The sequence below is a fragment of the Pongo pygmaeus genome, chromosome 9 (genome assembly GCF_028885625.2).
Source record: "Pongo pygmaeus isolate AG05252 chromosome 9, NHGRI_mPonPyg2-v2.0_pri, whole genome shotgun sequence".
Lineage (NCBI taxonomy): Eukaryota > Metazoa > Chordata > Mammalia > Primates > Hominidae > Pongo > Pongo pygmaeus.
The window spans coordinates 23669905-23689709 of NC_072382.2; the positions used below are offsets into that span (position 1 = coordinate 23669905).

At 43.2% G+C, this 19805-nt stretch overlaps 1 pseudogene; it reads right to left on the reverse strand.

Moving 5' to 3' along the window:
- Positions 1-16542: 16542 nt before the first annotated feature.
- Positions 16543-17835, reverse strand: LOC129008231 (C-terminal-binding protein 2-like; annotated as a pseudogene).
- Positions 17836-19805: the final 1970 nt, after the last annotated feature.

A 19805-nucleotide genomic window follows, 5' to 3' on the forward strand; every position in this document is an offset into this window, starting at 1 on the left:
CTCTGTGTTTTTAAATTTGTAGCACTGCCTAAGATTTGAACAGTGGCTGGGAGGCTTGATCAGATGACATTATTTCTAGGGTAATCTCATCCGATCTGATCCTTCCTTATTCTGAGAGCCTGGACTTGTGTTCTGGGATAGAGATCTGACTCCTGGCACAGAGCCATTCACTAAACAGTCCCTGCACACCTACTCATTGCTAAGCCTTGTTATTCATACTAGAAACTCTAGAATACTAAGCTGGGCTTTAAGTGGTTATATATCTGTATATATGCATGCACATACATACAGTGTGTGTGTAAAATATACATAACAATATCTATCATTTTAAAATGTACAATCCAGTGGTATTAAGCACATTCACAATATTGTACAGCCATCACCACTATCATTTCCAGAACTCTTCATCCCAAACAAACTCTACCCATTAAACAATAACTCTCTGTTTCCCCCTCTCCTCTGCTCCTGGTAACCCCCATTCTATTTTTTGTTTCTATGAATTTGCCTATTCTAGGAACCTCATCTAAGAAGAATCATACAATATTTGTCCTTTCATGTCTGACTTATTTTGTTTAGCATGATTTCTTCAAGATTCATCCATGTCCTAGTATATGTCAGAATTTCCTTCCTGTTTAAGGCTGACTAATATTTCACTGAATGGATATACCATATTTTAGCTTATCCATCCATTTTTCCATGAATACTTAAGTTGTTTCCACTGTTTAGCTATTGTGAAAAACGCTGCTATGAACATGTGTACAAGTATTTATTTGAGTCCTGCCTTCAATTCTTTGGGGGTATATATCTCCTGTTATACTTTAATTCACATTAAACAATAAATTTCCATCTTTTTTTTCTTCTCAAAGCTGTATAAGGCAATAAAGAGCATCTGGCACTTCCATTTTATAGATGCAGAAACTGAGTTAGCAGCTCTGCGAAGGAAACTAGAGCTGGAAGCTGGGTCCTTGGTGCATGGTCTTTCACACCAGGCTGTAACATCCCTACGGACAAGGGTTGTGTCTGTTGCTGTCACTGATGCATCTCCAAGGACAAGTGACTAGAATGCAGTTGATATGTTTTAAAAGCATAAATGAATGTTTTTTGTGCTTTACGTTCTAACAGCCTTTTGAAGAAACTACTGGTGTCTGTATTCCTCTCCTTTTCCACATCCCCTTTCTCTATTTATGAGACACCCCCACCCATGGGACTTGGGGAGACAAGCTGATCCTGAACCATGTCTTCAGTGATAACCACTTCAGGCCTGAGAAAGGTCTCTTTTCAAAGTGCTTCTGTTCACAGTCCCAGGAGTAACGTCTTATTCCCCATCTAGTGTATGGTTTCATTCAGGCTTCACCCCGGAACTCACAGCATTTCAGGGATCACCTGGCTCCTGGCTGGTGTAAGTGATCTACTTGGGGTGCCTCTGGCATGGGGGGGTTTGAGTGTCTTTAGCCAGATTTTGTCCAGAAATGTCTGGTGTGCTGCTTGATTTCTGCCCCCCTTATCCCACAGTGCTGTGGTGTGGGGGATTGGGAGCCTCAACCCAAATTCCCTTTTGTTTCAAAATGGAGACAAATGAAATTTTAATGGAGTGGTGAAAATGCTGCCTTTGGTAAGCTGTACTCCTGCCTTAGCATCTGGTTTAGAAAATGGGGGCTCTAAAAGGAGTCCCTGCCCTCTTTTCCTTGGAGGAGCCTCGCTTCGGCTCTCAGAGGAGGTAAGGAGGTGTGGCTTACATCATCTGGGGTCCTTTGTCCACTGCTTCGTGTCTACATAACAACAAAAGCTGTCAATAATGGCACAAAGATGGGACGCAGAAGACACTGTGACTGTCTCATGGGGAGAGTCTGTGTAAGAAAGAAGGCAAGTGGTGGTGAGAAACACATCCAAGGCGTCCATCTCATTCTGCCCCCAGAGCAGTCTGGCTTATGGTTCAGCTTCACCAGGGAAATGTCTTTGACTGTGGTTTAGGAAGGAAGCGCTGAGACAAAAGGTTTGAGGGTGGTGAGGTGGGGTGGAGGTGAGCGTATGCAGGTCTGGCAAAAATAGAGAACTAAATCCATCTATCTATAGCCCGACTGAAGGCAAACAACCATCCCTCTCTCCTCTGAAAGTGAGCAAGAGAAGAGGACGAGGAGAGAGGCAGAGCGCAGGAGGTGGCTGCCCGTGGGCAGCAGAGGGTTAACCCCTCGGGCACCCAAGGACGTCAGAGCTGGTTCTTGTCTGTGGCTTGGATTGAGAGCTTTTATCCCTTGTTATTTTTCCTTATGTCTTTGCTTTTTATTGTGTTTGGATTTCAGGATTTGGCTTGTTCTTTTTAGTGTTTAATGTATTTAGAGGGAAGAAAAAAATCCATCCTAGTGAAAGCACAGGAAACCAAGCAGGCCTGAAGGAGGGGTGCTGGGAAGGGGCCCTGGGTATCCCTTGTTCAGCTGAAGAGCAGGGCAGCCACACTTACCTGGCCCCCTCCCATCCTACATTCTCCTGAGCTCTGAACACTGCAACCTGGGCAATGGGGCTTCCTGCTTTGGAGACCTGTTCTCACCCACTAGTCTGTGATGGGAACCATCACCCATGGGTGCTCCTCTCAGATGCACCATTCTCCTGTACAACAGTCTGAGCATCTGCTGGGCTGGGAGGCAAGGAGATCCCAGTCCCTGCATCCCTCCCTCCCCTGCAGACCCACTGGGGGAGGGCACGCAGGAGGAGGACACAGTCTCTCTGAAAGTGAGAAAAAGGACGTGGAGCTGCTGCTGAGGAAGGCAGAGGAGATCAGGTTTGAGAAATGAGGGAAGAAGTAGTATGGGGTATTCAGCAACAATTTAGAACTTCTTAGACAGCTATTTATAAGATATTTATAACAGGAAATTATATATATTAGAACTTGGAGAGAGAGGGCACATTCAGCCTATGGCCATATGGGTCAGAATGTTCCATAGCCAGTAGGCTCCACATCAGAGTGGTTGGTCTGAAGCAAAAAGCACTGAGCATTAAGGTCATGTGAGAGAAAGGTGAGGTGGTGCCTGAGTATGGTATCAGGGAGCCAGGTAAGTGAGATGGAGATAAGGAGACAGAGCTAATTGAACCCCAGAATCCCAGAGATGGAGAAATGCATGAGGGTATCTATTCCTGCATGAGGGGGCCTGCTCCTCAGAGCAAGAGCAAGAATTGTGTGGGTCTACTTCCCTGAGAGGCAGGATCCCGTGGGATTGCATAGTTTGGGCCCTAGGGAGTTGCCTGGGGAATGGAGAGTATTTACCTCCCAATGGGACCTTGTAACTAGGAAGCCCTGGGAAGCCACAGGAATTGCAGGGGGTGAGTTGGGGGCTTGAAGGCAAGACCAAATAGCATTCGCATCTTACTCTTGTATGGAGTAACTCTGATAGAGAAAGCAAACCACTGGGAGTGGTCAGCTAGTGTTAAAGGTCAGAGCAGTACATTTAGAAAAACCTGAAGACTCCACCAAAAAATTGTTACAACAGATAAATTCAGTAAAGTTACAAGATACTAAATCAACCTACAAAAATCAGTGGCATTTCTATATGCCAACAGTGAACAATCTGAAAAAGAAATAAAATAATTCCATTTACAACAGCTACAAATAAAATAAAATAACTAGGAATAAACTTAACCAGAGAAGTGAAAGATCTCTACAATGAAAACTATAAAACATTGATGAAAGAAATTGAATAGGACACACAAAAAAAGAAAGATATTCCATATTCATGGACTGGAAGAATCAATATTGTTAAAATATCTGTATTACCCAAAGCAACCTAAAGATTCATTGCAATCCTATCAAAATATCAATGACATTCTTCAGATAAATAGAAAAAAAATCCTAAAATGTATATGGAACAACAAAAGACCTGGAATAGCCAAAGCCATCTTGAGCAAAAAGAACAAAACTGTAGGAATCATATTACCTGACTTCAAATTATACTACAAAATGAAAGTAAACAAAACAGCATGGTAATGGCATAAAAACAGGCACATAGGGCTGGGTGTGGTAGCTCACACCTGTAATCCCAGCACTTTGGGAGGCCGAGGCAGGCAGATCACTGGAGGCGAGAATTTCAAGACCAGCCTGGCCAACATGGTGAAACTCCGTCTCTACTAAAAATCCAAAAAAAATTAGCTGGATGTGGTGTTGCATGCGTGTAAGCCCAGCTACTTGGGAGGCTGAGGCAGGAGAATGGCTTGAACCTGGGAGGTGGAGGCTGCAGTGAGCCAAGATTGTACCACTGCACTCCAGCCTGAGCAACAGAGCAAGACTCTGTCTCAAAAAGAAACAAAACAAAACAAAAACAACCAGACACATAGAACAATGGAACAGAATAGATAACCCAAAAATAATTCTACACATTTACTATCAACTCATTTTTGACAAAGGTGCCAAGAACATACATTGAGGGAAAGACAGTCTCTTTAATAAATAGTGCTGGGAAAACTGGAGATCCACATTCAGAAGAAAGAAACTAGACCTCTATCTTCCACTATATCAATCACATCAAAATGGATTAAACACTTAAATATAAGATCTGAAACTGTGAAACTACTAGAAGAAAACATTGGGGAAACACTCCAGGACATCAGTCTTGGCAAAGATTTCTTGAGTAAGACCTCAAAAGCACAGGTAAGTGAAGCAAAGATGGACAAATGGGATCACATCAAGCTAAAAAGCTTCTGCACAGCAATGGAAACAATCAACAACAACAAACAACAATCAGCAAAGGAGACAAACCACAGAATGGGAGAAAATATTTGCAAAATACCTATCTGACAAGGGATTAATAACCAGAATATATAAGGAGCTCAAACAACTAAGTAGGAAAAAAACAAATAATCTGATTTTAAAAATGGACAAAAGTTTTGAATAGACATTTCTCAAAAAAAGACATACAGATAGCCGATAGATATACAAAAAAAAAAAAATGCTCAAAATCACTAATTATCAGGGAATTACAAACCAAAACTACAATGAGATATATATCATTTCACCCCAGTTAAAATGGCTTTTATCCAAAAGACAGGCAATAATGAATGTCGGTGAGGATGTAGAGGAAGGGAAACCCTTGTACTGTTGGCTGGAATGTAAATTAGTACAGCCACTATGGAGAACTGTATGGAATTTCCTCAAAAAGCTAAAAATAGAGCTACCATATGAACCAGCAATTCAATTGCTGGACACATATCCAAAAGATAGGAAATCAGTATACGGAAGAGATATCTGCACTCCTGTGTTTATTGCAGCCACTATTCACAATAGCTAAGACAGGGAAGCAACCTGAGTGTCCATCAACAGATGAATGGGTAAAGAAAATGTGGAACATATAAACACTGAAATAGTACTCAGCCATAAAAAGAATGAAATCCTGTCATTTGCAACAACAGGGATGGAACTGGAACATGTTAAGTGAGAAGCCAGGCACAGAAAAACAAATATCACATGTTCTCACTCATATGTGGGAGATAAAAAAAAAAATTGAACTCATGGAGATAGAGAGTGGAATGATGGTTGCCCAGAGGCTGGGAAGTGTAGCAGGGAATAGATGATAAAGTGGAGAATGGCTCATGGGTACAAAAATACAGTTAGATAGAATGAATACGATCTAGCATTTGGAAGCACTATAGGGTAATTAAAGTCAACAATAATTTATTATATTTTAAATATTACCTAACAGAGTAGAATTGGAATATTCCTAACACAAAGAAGTAATAAGGGCTCGGGGTGATGAATACCCCATTTACCCTAATTTCATCATTAAATGTTGTATGCCTGTATCACATGTACCCCATAAATATATACAACTATTATGTACTCATAATAATTTAAAAAAATCAGAGCTGGGTCTTCTGAACAAAGACTTCCGTGATAACAAATGAACTTTCTACCAGGAAAAGAATACATCCTGAGGGAGAGGTGGGGATAGTTTATGGCTACCAAAAAACTAGAAAGAATGAATAAGACCTACTATTTGATAGCACAATAGGGTGACTATAGTCAATAATAACTTAATTGTGTATTTTTAAATAACTCAAAGAATGTAATTGGATTGTTTGTAACTCAAAGGATAAATGTTTGAGGGGATGAATATCCCATTCTTCGTGATGTGCTTATTTCACATTGTATGCCTGTATCAAAACGTCCATCTCATGAAGCCCATTAATAAATATACCTACTATGTACCCACAAAATAAAAATAATAATAATAAATATTTTTTAAAAGAGTACATCTGAAGGGGAACATGATGATGATGCTTGACAAGAAAATCTTTCACCTGATCAACATAACTAAAACCTGAAATTTGAGAGAAAGCAGAAAGGAAGAATACCTATCTTCCATGATAATTTGATATTGTTGAAAACAAGCCTGGCATCCCTGAAAAATAGAAGCAGCGATGTTCCCAATTAATAACGATATTTCTGTGGTCTTAGTGTGGGGCTGGACACCTTTACTTTCTCCTCTGGATCTTCGGGCCATCTACTGACTGGTCTGCCCCAGGCCCTGGAGGCTGATCTTTATGGATCCATCGAAGGGCTCTCAGGGCTTCTGGCTTTGATGGGGTTCAACCAATCAGAGTCAACCAGCAGGAGACTGGAAAATGGGAGGAGAGTGAAGTCAGGATATTTATTTTCTGGCTCCCTCCCAGCTGGGTCTCCTTATGCTGGCTGCATCTGTCTTCTGAGACCACAGCTCCCATCATGTTGGGCTCTGCTGTGGCAACTCTTCTCAGTCTGGTATCTACCCCTCTTCTTCCACCTTCGGGTGTTGGCATAGTAACAGATCCCACTGTTGCTAGCTCCATCCCTTGATGGTTTCCCTTAGCCCTGAACACACAACTTAACCAGTTCCTTTATTAAACTCTCTGCAATTACCCATCTGAGAGTGCCGTCTGCTTCCCCCTGGACCCTGACCAATACAGTAATCTAATAAATGGTATAAAGTTGAAATTGTAACATTAGGCTGGTAGGAATGCAAAGTCTTCACCAAGACTTGGTTGGATGAAGCTTTTGACAAGAATTCTATGGTAGTAGGAATTCCCTTCATGCAAATAAATTGGTGTCATTGCAGTGGGTCAAAGAGTAAAACTAAGTTCATTCATTTATTTAAAGAAATATTTATTGAGTCTCTGTTGTATGCCATGCACACTACAGTAGGGACTGGGGAGTCACTGGGGGGCAAAATGGAAAAGGGTCCAACCCTTATGGTATTTTCAGTCTGGTGAGAGAGAAAAGCATTAATCACATGATCATGAATATAAATATATAGGCAGAAACTATGACAAATCCTTGGTGAGATAACAAGTTTCCCTGAGAGCATCTAATAAGAGGCTAATAAAGGGTCAGAGAAAGCTGCTTTGAGAAACTGAAAGTTGAGCTTAGCCCGGCAGAGGGCAAGGGGGGCAGAGCAAAGGTCTTGTAAGCAGAGGTTGAGCACATCCAAATTCTGAGGCTGGGAGGGTCTTACAGGCATCTAGTGAATCTAAGAGAGGCTTCTACAAGTTGAAATTTGGTTTTAAGTGCAATAGGGAGGCATTGCTGAATATTGAGCAGGAGAGTAGCATGATTTAATGTAATGAAAGCTGGTGGAGGCACCATGGTGCATACTGGTGGGGAAGAAAAGAGAAACAAGGGATGTTGTTGTGGGAGGTCCCAACTCCTGGCCTGGCTTCCAGTGTTGTGCTACTGTCATTTCCAGGAAGTCCTGAATCTAGCTGAGGGGCAAGAGGCCAGCTGGGCTCATTGGCACAGCCATTGGGTGCCCTGTTCTGTCATAAACATTGTAGTGGATTTAATTCTTGGCCTGATATGCTTTTTCAGAAAGATGAGAAAGCAGGAGGGGACCTGTTACTTGGGACCCAACTCTGATGAACAAGGAAGAAACTGGTGAAGTGGAAGTATCTGGAGAAAAGGGGAAGTTCTAGGGAGAAAGGGAGTTGTGATCTTGTGGTGCATGTGCGCATGCGTGTTTGTGCGTGTGTGCATGTGGTGTGTGTGTGTGTGAGAGAGAGACAGACAGAGACAGAAACAGAGAGAGAAACAGAGAGATATGCTAGAAAAGCAAAGCTTACAGACTTCAGAAAGGAAATAGGAGTTACTAGCTTCTGGCTAGTGATTCAAAGAAAGAAAGTGACTTCCAGGCACAGGAATCATTACTGTGTGGGTTTGCTAGGGCTGCCATAACAAGGTGCCATTAACTGGGTGGCTTAAACAATATACAGTTATTGACTCACAGTTCTGGAACCTACAAGTCTGAAATCAAGCTGTAGGCAGGGTTGGCTCTTTCTGAGGGCTAGCAGGGCAGGGTCTGTTGAACGCGTCTCTCTTTGGTATATAGGTGGCTGCCTTCTTGCCCTCTCGTTGCCTTCTCACTGTGTCTCCCTGTTGTCTTGCCTCTGTGCATGGGCTCGTGAGTACCTGCGTGTCTGTCTCTGTGTCTACATTTTCCTTTTTTAAAAACTAAGAGCATTAATCTTGTTGGATTAGGGCCCATCCTAATGGCTTCACTTTAACTTGATTACCTCCGTAAAACTCCTATTTCCAAATAATGTCACATTCTGAGTGAAGTCCTGGGGGCTAGGACTTGAACTTATCTGTTTTTAGGAGGCAGAATTCAACCCATAACAGCTAGCAAATGAAATCGAAGCAGAACTTAACCTATTCCTCCGTCAAACGTGCACCAGGTGCCTATTCTGTACCAGGCACACCGTAAGTGTGGTTTTGGCCCTGAAGGAACACTGGACTTGTGGTAGAATACTGATATGCAAAAGCATGTAATGCAGGTTAACAAGTGCTATGATAAGTCTTTCTACCTCTATGACACAGTAATAAATGAAAGCTTAATGTAAAATTAGAGCTAAGTTCAAGTATACGAAACAGTGGTGGCACAAAGAAAGGGTGGTCAGCTCTACTCAAGGGAGTCATGTGCTGAGTCTCTAACATGACAAAGGAGCAGCCCAGGCAAAGAAGAGGAAGAGAGTTCCATTCAGAGGAAAATCCATGGAGTGGGTGAATGTGTCATGTTCTTGTGGGTAAAGGTAGAGCTTCAGGGTCATTGCAGAGAGATGAGGTCAGAGAAGCCAGATCATGAAGCACCTTGTGTTTGGACTAGGAATGTGAACTTTATTCTGGAAGCCTTGCCAGACGTGTGTGGGGTAGGGTGTGTGTGTGTTCAAGGGGTGGGTAGTGGAGATCATCTAGGTAGCAGGATTTAAGGAAGGGAGTGATGTTATCAGGTTTGACTTCCGTGTGGAGAATGAATTGAGGGGGTTGTGAAGGGACTCAGAGAAGCTAGTAAGTGGGCAGAAGCAGAGTACAGAGAGAGAACAGAGGGCTGGACCAGGACAGTAGGGATAGAGAGTACAGAAACTGTTGCAGAGTGTTAGTGATAGAACTGAAATCTGTTAGTGACAATGTAGTTATGAAGGACAAGGAAACGGGAAACTTAGGATGACTCCTGGCTATCTGGTTTTAGGGTCTGTGTGGACAGTGGTGCCATTCACAAGAAAAGTACTTAAAGAGGAAGAGTAGATATTGGGGGAAGAGGAATTCTGATGTGGACATGTTGAGATTGAGATGTCTGTGGGAGATCAAGGTAGAAACACATGTCAAAAGTTATTGGGCTCAAAGTAGAGAGTTGTTAGATATACAGTCTGGAAGTCAGGGCAGAAATCCAGGTTAGAGATGTATACCTGGGAGTTGTCATCAGTAGTTGAAGTCATGGACTTGGATGAGGTTGGCTAGGGTGAACCATTAGAGTGGAAAAACCATATAGGGCTCAGGAACAAAGCCTTGAGGAAAAGTACATTCCTTGAGGAAAAGTTCAAGTGGGATAAGGAGCCTCCAAAGGATATAGAGCTGGGGTGTCCTATCTTTTGGCTTCGTGGGCCATATTGGAAGAAGAATAATTGTCTCAGTTCACACATAAAATACACCAACACTAATGATAGCTGATGACCTAAAAACAAAACCCAAAATCTCATAATGTTTTAAGAAATGTGTTGGGACACATTCAGAGCCGTTCTGGACTGCATGCAGCCCATAGGCTATGGGTTGGACAGAGACCAACCAGATGATTCTGGAGAATGTCCTGGGGAATGTGTTGTCATGATGGTTATGGAGGAGAGAGGCAATGCTGTCCAGTGCCCCAGAGAGATCAGGTAAGGAAAGAGATGAAAAGAATCTTTGGATTTGGCCATAAGGTGTTCATTGGTTACTTCACTGAAGTCAATTTCAGTGGAAGGAGGGCAACAAAGGTTAAATTGAATGGACAGAGGAGTGAATGGAAGGGGAGGAAGTGGAGATTAATAGTATAGATGATTCTCGTAGAAAGCTTGGCAGACCCTGGCTAGAGGGAAACAAAAGATTTAGAGTTTTTTTGCTTTTGTTTTTGTTTTTCATGAGAAAAGCTTGGTGGTGTTCTATAATGAATGAACAGAATAACAAGAGTGAGAAGTTCAAGAAACAGGAGAAAAGGGGAAGATTTATGGAGATGGAAAAAGATGGAATCCACAGCAGAGATGGATGGGTTACTCTTGTAAGAAAGAGATGGATGGGTTACTCCTGTAGGAAAGATGTAAAAGAGGAGGTGGGGGTGAGTCCAGAGACCTTACATGGATAGGCAGAAAGTTGAGAAGTTTCTAAATAATCTTGTCTATGTTTTTCCCCCTAAAATGTAAGTAGTGAGTTCTTCTCTGGGAAGTAAGACGAGAAATGGTTGGATAGTAGAGAAGAAAATTGATGGGGAGGAAAAACACTTGAAAGCGGGGTATGTTAGAGTTCAGTTGCAAATAAGAGTCCATTCTGGCTATTATAAACAGAAGAGGACTTAATACAGTGAATTGGGTGCTTACAGAATCACTGGAAGGGCTAGAGGGCCAAACTCTAAACTGAGACTCTAGGAATGAATCCAGGACATGTCATCCCTGACCTCCCAGAGGAGTTGCTGCCTTTACCACAGTCAAGACACTGAAGAGTCTGGAAGCCAGTACTGGAACTGTTGAATCTGGGAACATTCTCATTAGCTGTGATATGGGAATCAGGAAGCTGTGACTGCAACTTTTGCATACAGAGGGAGGGTTTCAAATTCAAGTCTCTCCAGGTGTTTCTCATAGGCAGACCTAAGTAACAATTTAAACTCTATCTGCAAAGGACTCTGGGAAATTTTTAGATTTTTTAAAATCTCTGCAGTATAGGAATACACAGTTTTATTTCTATACTTAAATTCTAATAAAGCAAAAACACCAGTAGCAACATGCTCCTACCTAATAAACTGTCCTTTGTTACAAACACCCTCCTTTCCATGCAAGCATGTGTTCATCCATTCATTCATAGTAGGTGCCAGAAGTGGTGTTGATATGGATAGTAAATGGACAAGATCTGGAATAGCAGCTATAACTGAAATTACAATCGAATTGTTCTGACATAATCTTCCATCATTCTCCAAGTTCAAGATACATCTGCACAAGCCAAAGAGGTAAGTTAAGTGAGCATATGATAGGTACCACTAGGGATTTTCTGGTAAACTGGCTCTTGGAAAAGGAAAAAAATACACCCTGATGTGTACTGTTTGCCAATTGCCACGGTGTAAATACTCCCATCATGGCTGATGTCAAACTACCAACATGACATCACTGAAAACGAAGTTGTGAGGCAGTGTTAAAAATCTCATGGTAACTATTCTCATGAATAAGTGATAACAAGGATAAAAATTCTCATGAGCCTGTACTAGCTGATTCCAGCCCACTGGTGGGTCATCAACCTTGCATTTTTCAAGTCTTCTGTGGTGGCACTAATCTCTGTTATTCTCCTAGAAATGTGACATTGGTTTTGATTTACTGCTTTGTTGGGAAGAAGATTCATTAGGAGTTTTCACTTGGTCCTTCCTATCTTGACAGTCTTTAATCAATAGGTCAGGAAGTCAGTGTGGAGAACCTGCCTATTACTGAGTATATGTATTCCAACTATACATTCAGGACCTGGAGAGATAGCCACAGATGGGTATGCATCTATTTGGCCCACTATGAAATGGTTTGGGCCCAAAAGCCATTTGTTTCCTGACTCCCATTAATTCCCACTCAATCCATGACCAGGGACAAGCATCAGCTGAAAGCCAGTAATAAGCACTGAAAAGTGTGGTATTTCTTTTCTCTTTTCTCAGTGCAGAGTCACTCTACTAAATGACAATTCCCTTGGGGGAAAATTGGGAGGAAGATTTACAATATAAACTTGCACTGTCATACGCTACAGAGTACGCAGTATTTCTAGTCACCTGACTTTAGTGTGCAAATTTAGTGAAAAGTTATGACCCCCTGATTCTACAATCAAATAGGACCTTAATGCAATACCCTTTGTATTTTAGTCCTTGGTATCCAAGGTCAATTAGCCACCGGCACAGGTCTCTTTGTGTCAGTCTATTCCGACTACTACTCTGGCCCTGCTGCCTTGAATGTCCACTTCACTTGTGGTCTGTGTGTTACTACATAGTCAATGCTGGGATCTCATTATCCCCATTAAACTTCAGGAACACATGCAATGGCAGTATCTCCATCATCATCCCCAGCATATATGCTATTTTGCAACTTAGCACCTTTGAAGGAGGCTGGTACTCTCCTCATCAAAGCATTTGTCTCTGTCTAGATAAAGGGAAAGTCCTCTGGTCCCTCCCAGGAAATATACAGATGTAACTTGTTTTATTGTGCTTTGCTTTATTTCACTTTGCAGACATTGTGCTTTTACAAATGGAATGTTTGTGTCAACCCTGTGTCGAGCAATCTATCAGCAACATTTTTCTAACAGCATGTGCTCACTTCATGTCTCTGTGTCACATTTTGCTAATTCTCCCAATATTTCAAACTTCTCATTATTATTATATCTGTTATGGTGATCTGTGATCAGTGAGCTTTCATGTTACTGTTGCAATTGTTTTGGGGCACCACGAACTGTGCCCATATAAGATGACGAACTTATTCGATAAGTGTTGTGTATGTTCTGATTGCTTTATCAATTGACCATCTCTCTCTCTCTCCTCTGGCCTCCCTATTCCCTGAGACACAACACAATTGAAATTTGGCCAGTTAATAAACCTGCAATGGCCTCTAGAACACTTGCATATCTCTCCCTTTAAATCAAAAGCTGGAAATAATTAAGCTTAGTGAGGAAGGCATGTTGAAGCCAAGATAGGCCAAAAACTAGGCTTCTTATGCCAGTTAGCTAAGTTGTGAATGCAAAGGGAAAGCCTTTGAAGGAAATTTAAAGTTCTACTCCAGTTAACAAACAAACAATGGGAAAGTGAAACAGCCTTATTACTGACATGGAGAAAGTTCTAGTGGCCTGCATAGAAGATCAAACCAGCCACACAATTCGCTTAAGGCAAAACCTAATCCAGAGCAAGGCTCTAACTCTTCAATTGTCTGAAGGCAGAGAGAGGTGAGGAAGTTGCAGAAGAAACGTTGGAAGCTAGCAGTGATTGGTTCATGAGACTTAAGGAAAAAAGCTGTATTCATAACATAAAAGTGAAGGGTTCGACAGCGAGTGATGATGCCGAACTGCAGAAGCTCTGAAGCTCTGAAGCCAGGCATTGACTCCTTCTCTCTAGCTGTGAAACCCTGCTATGGTTTGGATTTGCGTCCCTGCCCGAATCTCATGTCAAATTATAATCCCCAGTGTTGGAGGAGGGGCCTGGTGGAAGGTGATTGGATCATGGGGATGGTTTAGAAGTTGCAGCAAGTTATCTAGCTAAGATCATGCATGACAGTGGCTACATTAAACAACAGATTTTCAATGGAGATGAAGCAGCCTTCAATTGGAAGAAGATGCCATCTAGGGGCTTGTATTAGTCCATTCTTGCACTGCTACAAAGACATACCTAAAACTGGATAATTTGTGAAGAAAAGAAATTTGACTCACCGTTCCACATGCTGTACAGGAAGCATGGCTGGGGAAGCCTCAGGAAACTTACAATCATGGTGGAAGGCAAAGAGGAAGCAGGCACAACTTAAATGGGGGGAGGAGAAGGAAGAGAGCAAAGGGGGAGGTGCTACACACTTCTAAACAAGCAGATGTCTGGAGAACTCTGTCATGAGACAGCACTAGGAGGATGGTGCTAAACCATCAGAAACCATCCCCACGATCCAATCACCTTCCACCAGTCCCCTCCTCCAACACTGGGGATTACAATTCGATATGAGATTTGGGCAGGGACACAAATCCAAACCATATCAGGGTTTCATAGCTAGAGAGAAGGAGTCATTGCCTGGCTTCAGAGCTTCAAAGAACAAGCTGACTCTCTTGTTAGGTGATAATGCAGCTGGTGACTTTAAGTTGAAGCCAATGCTCATTTACCATTCCAAAAATCCTAGGGTCCCTAAGAATTAGACTAACTCCATTGCCGTAAGCAAATCAACACAGGAACAGAAAACCAAATACCACATATTCTTATTTATAAGTGGGAGCCAAACATGGAGTACACATGGGCACAAAGAAGGGAACAATAGACCCTGGGACTGGCTTGAAGGTGGAGGGTGGGAGGGGGGTGAGGGTTGTATGCTTGTAGTTAAAGCAAGGATAAGCCAGTCACATGTGATAGATTCAATATGTCTAGCTTCCTAAATCTTTGGATGTCTTCTACATTATACCTAGGAATATTTTGGTATCTCAGTTGCATTTGACTATTATGGAGTCCAGGTTTCAGTTTTATGCTCTTCTCTCCCTACCCAAGCATGGTTAGGACATATTCCTATGCCTATTTTCCAGGTTTTTAATTGGGATATAAATTTGCATGTTTTGGCATGTAAGCATTGTCTGGGTACAACTTTACAATTGGCTCCCTGTGCACAGAGATGGTTTCCAGTCATGGGTCTGGAGGATGTGTGAAGCAGCAGGGGTGGAGAATAGTCATAAAGTCTTCTACCAGGAAGCAGGACCATCTTCATCAGGTAGGATAAGAGGAATTGTTTCCACTGGTGAGAGAGCTTGGTAGAGTTAAGGATTAAGGGTCTTCAAAATTAACTGAGTTTCCCTAAATGTCACCATTCTAATCTTTGGGAATGGTCTTTCCTAATCATTGCTCTAATTTTCACATATGAAATCTGGTGAGGCTATGAATTCAATCTATGTTGTAAATCAGCAACCTATAAGATAAGAATCTCTGTCTAATTTTCAGCTACATCAGCTCACTAGCTCTAAGAGATAAGATATTATTTTAGCACAATCATAAGATGTTCTTTTAGGACAATTATAGGAAACCCCTGGTTCCTGGCTGTATTTTGAGCCATGAATTTAGAACCCTGAGCTTTTTATTATATTACTTTAAACTCTCCTGGATGGTTAGAAGTAGCCAGCCTACCTCATAGACCTCATATTCTTCGTGACTATTGAACTCTGCTATGGCTTTCACCATATGATCTGCCAAAACCATTTCTCTTTTTTTATTTTAATTACTTTTTATTGAAAACCGCACTGAACACTAAATGTCCGCCTTTCCAATAAACAAATATAGTAATGGTAACTCACACTAAAACAAAACATACTTCTGTTAGCCATTATTTTTCTGTTTGGGACAATTTTAAAGTTTTTCTTTTATCACAAAAACAGAATTGTACCTGCACAAAGGCTCAAAATAGGCCATCTTTTTAAAGAGAAAGGCAATGATTCACAAAAGATTATGAATAGAACATGTAACTAGTTGATACAAATCTAATAGGATTTGTTAAAATAAGTCACATCTAATACATCTGAAGTGTTCTTGTATAAAATATCACATGAAGAAAAGAAGATTTTATCAAAGTCTAAAAAAGTGGGTTTGTTCATTATTCTTCTTGAACTCTTTTAGTTCAAGACTTTCCACTCAATAAAATAGCAGAGGATCTGAAACTGAGAAAATATATTTGAGTACAAATAGCTTGTGAAACTTAATATGTTTTTTTCATCATCAGAGGGTTTTACTGAACTTACAACCAACTTGCCTGCTCAGTATGCAGTTCAGATGTGAGAGACACTTCTCTGTACAGGAGCCTGTACTGTCTTCAATCCTACGCGTGCAGGTGTGTATCACAGGGAAAGAGTTTTCTCCCCATTTTGTAGTAATGTGATCTTCCTATTAGCTAGGTAACCAGCCCCTGTAGAATGAAGGGACTAGAGTCACAACATGGGGATTTCCTCTTAATATTTTTTTGTTTTGATGTTTGAACTCTTGATGCAACATTCTAGAGCAGGGTGTTCAGGACCTGCTGTGCCCAAGGGACTGATAAAGGAGAAAGCTCTACTTATTCTTTGTGATTTGATACACAGATGAAAAACTTAACGCATAATAACAGAAGTTGGTCATTAATAAATCACATCCTCATCTTTCAGCGCTTCTGTAAGCAGAGGACATCTTCAGCTTTCTAGCTCTTGCAGTTTTAACACTGCAACATCAATGATGCATATGTCCAGAATCAGTTAAAAAGACCATCAGATTCTTTTTCTCTTAGTTCATCTATGTTCCACCGTCTCTCGGTCCCAAATGCACCTGAATGATTACTTTTCAGCATTCTCTGCTATTCCTCCTTGGGATGCTCTCTATTGTCCCCGTGTTTTGTGGACTGGTTGGGAGAGGGCGCTTGGGAAGGATGTGCCATTGTCGGGAGGTTGTAAGTCACTGGGATGCCTCCAGGGATGATCCCTTCCATGGCTGCAGGAAGTCCACATGGAGCCACACCCACGATGCCTGGCGGATATGTGTGTGTGGCACCATTGAGCTCAAGATGAATTGTTTGCTGGTCTACTGACCAAGGCGCTGATGTGACAAAGAATTCCTTGTTCATACAGTTTCTTAAGCTTTCTGGGATGCGACCTTTGATGGCTCAGCGGAACTCGGTGGCAGCCGCCTCCCTCATCTCCAGCGACGCCTGCTCGCTGTACCAGGCAGTGTGAGGAATGCAGATGAGATTTGGGGCATCTTTCAATGGACCCTGAGCAAAGCTGTCCCTCGTAATCCTGCCCTCCTTGAGGGCCTGTGCTAAGGCTTTCTCGCCCACCAGGCCACCAGGGGCTGCGTTCACAAGGAATGCTCCCTGCCTCATCTGCTTTATAGTAAAGTCATTGATGAGGTGGTGGTTATGTTCATTGAGATTGCAGTGCGAAGAGACGCAGTAACTCTGATACAGCAAATCCTGCAGGGTGTAGACCCTTTGAATGCCCACGGACCGTTCTATCCCATCCTGCAAGTAGGGGTCATAAAATATGACGCTGAATCCAAAGGCCTTGGCTTGAAATGCAACCGCCTGCCTCTTGCGACCAAAGCTCATGAGACCCACAGCGTCTACCCACGGATGCGGACCGCTCCCGAGGCCACTTCGAGGATTTGCTCCATGCTCTGAACCCACGTGCCTTCCCGCAGTGCCTGGCACACCCACATGTTCCTCCGGTACAGACTGAGGATGTGGCAGACGGTGGAGTCGGCTGTCTCTTCCAGGGCTCCGGACGGGATGTTGCACACAGCAATTCCGAGCTCGCGGCAGCCTTGATGTCCACGTTGTCGTTGCCACTGCCTATCCACACGATCACTCTCAGGGCCTTGAACTTTTCCAGGTCCTCCCTGGTGAGGGTGATGGTATGGTACATCGTGGCGCCCACGGCTTCATTTAAAACCGTCTGGTGGATCTCCTGCGAGGATTGCGCGTCACAGAAGGCCATGGTGGCCAGGTTCTTCAGGATGGGCATCTCCACGGTGCAATCTCGGCAGTCCAGCAGCACCACCGGGGGTGGGAGTGTAGGGGTCCATTCATGATACCTTCACAAATTCTGTCCAATCGCTGTCTCTTGACTTTGTGCTTACCCACAAGGGCCATTCTGTATGGAATTTTGCAATTATCAGTTCAAAAGGCAAAGCAGTCCTCTGAGAACTTATGGGAACTGGCAGGAGTCTGAGTGCATGATGCCACTATGAACCCATTCGCTTGCAACGCGGTCCCCATCGCACAGTCAATCAAGGAACCTCACCACGACCCCGGGTCTGGAGTGCCTGCAGTCCGCAACGCCAGGGGGTAGAGGCAGCTCCGGCCCCGGGAAGCCAGGTCCCTGACCCTGCTCTGAGCCTCCGAAGCGAGCTGAGGACCCACCCAGGGGGTCCGCGTGGTCTTGAGGCTCCTCCCCTGCTGGGGGCCCCATGGACCGGAGGGGTGCTGGGCACCTGCTGGCATGAAGCAGCGTCTGTCTGGCCCCCCACCACCCCAGTCCCAGCTGGCCTGCCCAGCCCATTCCTTTAAAAAAACTACTCTATTCCATGTGACCACAGATGATACATTAGGACAAAAACTGCTCTATGAAGAGAGAATAACAGAACTCTAACATGAAGTGTAGCGGCAAAGGAAACCAGAGAGCTAGATGGCATAATTCACAAAGGACTTTGATATGGTTTGGCTGTGTCCCCATCCAAATCTCACCTTGAATTGTAGTTCCCATAATCCCCACGTGTGGTGGGAGGGAATTTAATAATGGGGGTGGTTACCCTCCATGCTGTTCCTCCTGATAGTGAGTTCTCATGAGATCGGAGGGTTTTATTAAGGGGCTTTTCCGTGTTTTGCTCAGCACTTCTCCTTCCTGCTGTCACGTGAAGAAGAACATGTTTGCTTCCCCTTCCACCATGATTGTAAGTTTCCTGAGGCCTCTCCAGCCATGCTGAACTGTGAGTCAATTAAATCTCTTTTCTTTATAAGTTACCTAGTCTTGGATATTTCTTCATAGCAGCGTGAGAATGGACTAATACAGACTTTAAGAATAGAGATCTTTGTAGGCTAAGAAGGAAGCCTAGTGGAATGGAAGAGCTAGGAGTTGCAAAGATGACTAATAGTGAGACAGGAGGAGCAAGTTCTTAGAGGGGCCCTAACTTCAAATGGGAAGAAGAATTCAAATGCAGTAGTGATGCTGGGGAATGATCTGGGGACTAGATGGAAAAATATGAAATCAGAGAATGAGCTCCAATGAGTGGATGGATGGGGAAAATGAAAGCTGGGTCATTGTATAGGATATCAGAAAATCAGGAGCCTGAGATCTCAGGGTCAGAGCAGCCCTGAAGGATGACAAGGTCCAGGTGTGGCCTCACCTCTGGCTGGCTGAAGTGCTGAGGTGATCTGAGAACTGTAAGCTGATAAGTTATCAGCCTGGATGTGGAAGGGTGAGAGCAGGGCAAAGTGTGGGGATGGACCTCATGAGTGATCTGGTGTGCACAGCCTGGAGGAAGGTTGGGGCTGGAAGGAATCCTGTGGGCTGGCAGACAACACAGAGGAATTAGGGTGGGCAGGTTGGACATCAGAGGATGAGCTGGTTTTATGAGGAGGACATGCTGGTAGAGGGGCCTGGAAGTAGCTATAGGAAGCCAAGAAGTACCCCAGTCTTTCTAACTTTCTGCACTGGGGCAAAGGGTGACCTTTGTTAGTGAGCTTTGTGAGCAAATGAACTCAGTGAAGAACTAAACGAAAAACACTTAGTGCAGTGCCAGCCACAGAGTCCACACCCAGTGAATGTCAGCTCGGATGGTTGTTAAAGAAAGGGATCAGTGGAAGGACTAAAAGACAGGCTGATAGGGGTGACAGAGAGAGGGGCAGGTCTGCAGGTGATGAGGGAACAGGAAGGAGCAGCACCAGAAGTAGTGTCTTCCATCACAGGACTGATGAAGGCCTCTCTCCTCCCTTCCCTCCTCTCCCCTTCCTTCCTCTTCCCTTCCTAAGAGCTTTATCAAGACGTAATGCACATAGCATACAATTTACCCATTGAAACTGTACAACTCAATGGTTTTTAGTGTATTAACACAATTGTGCAA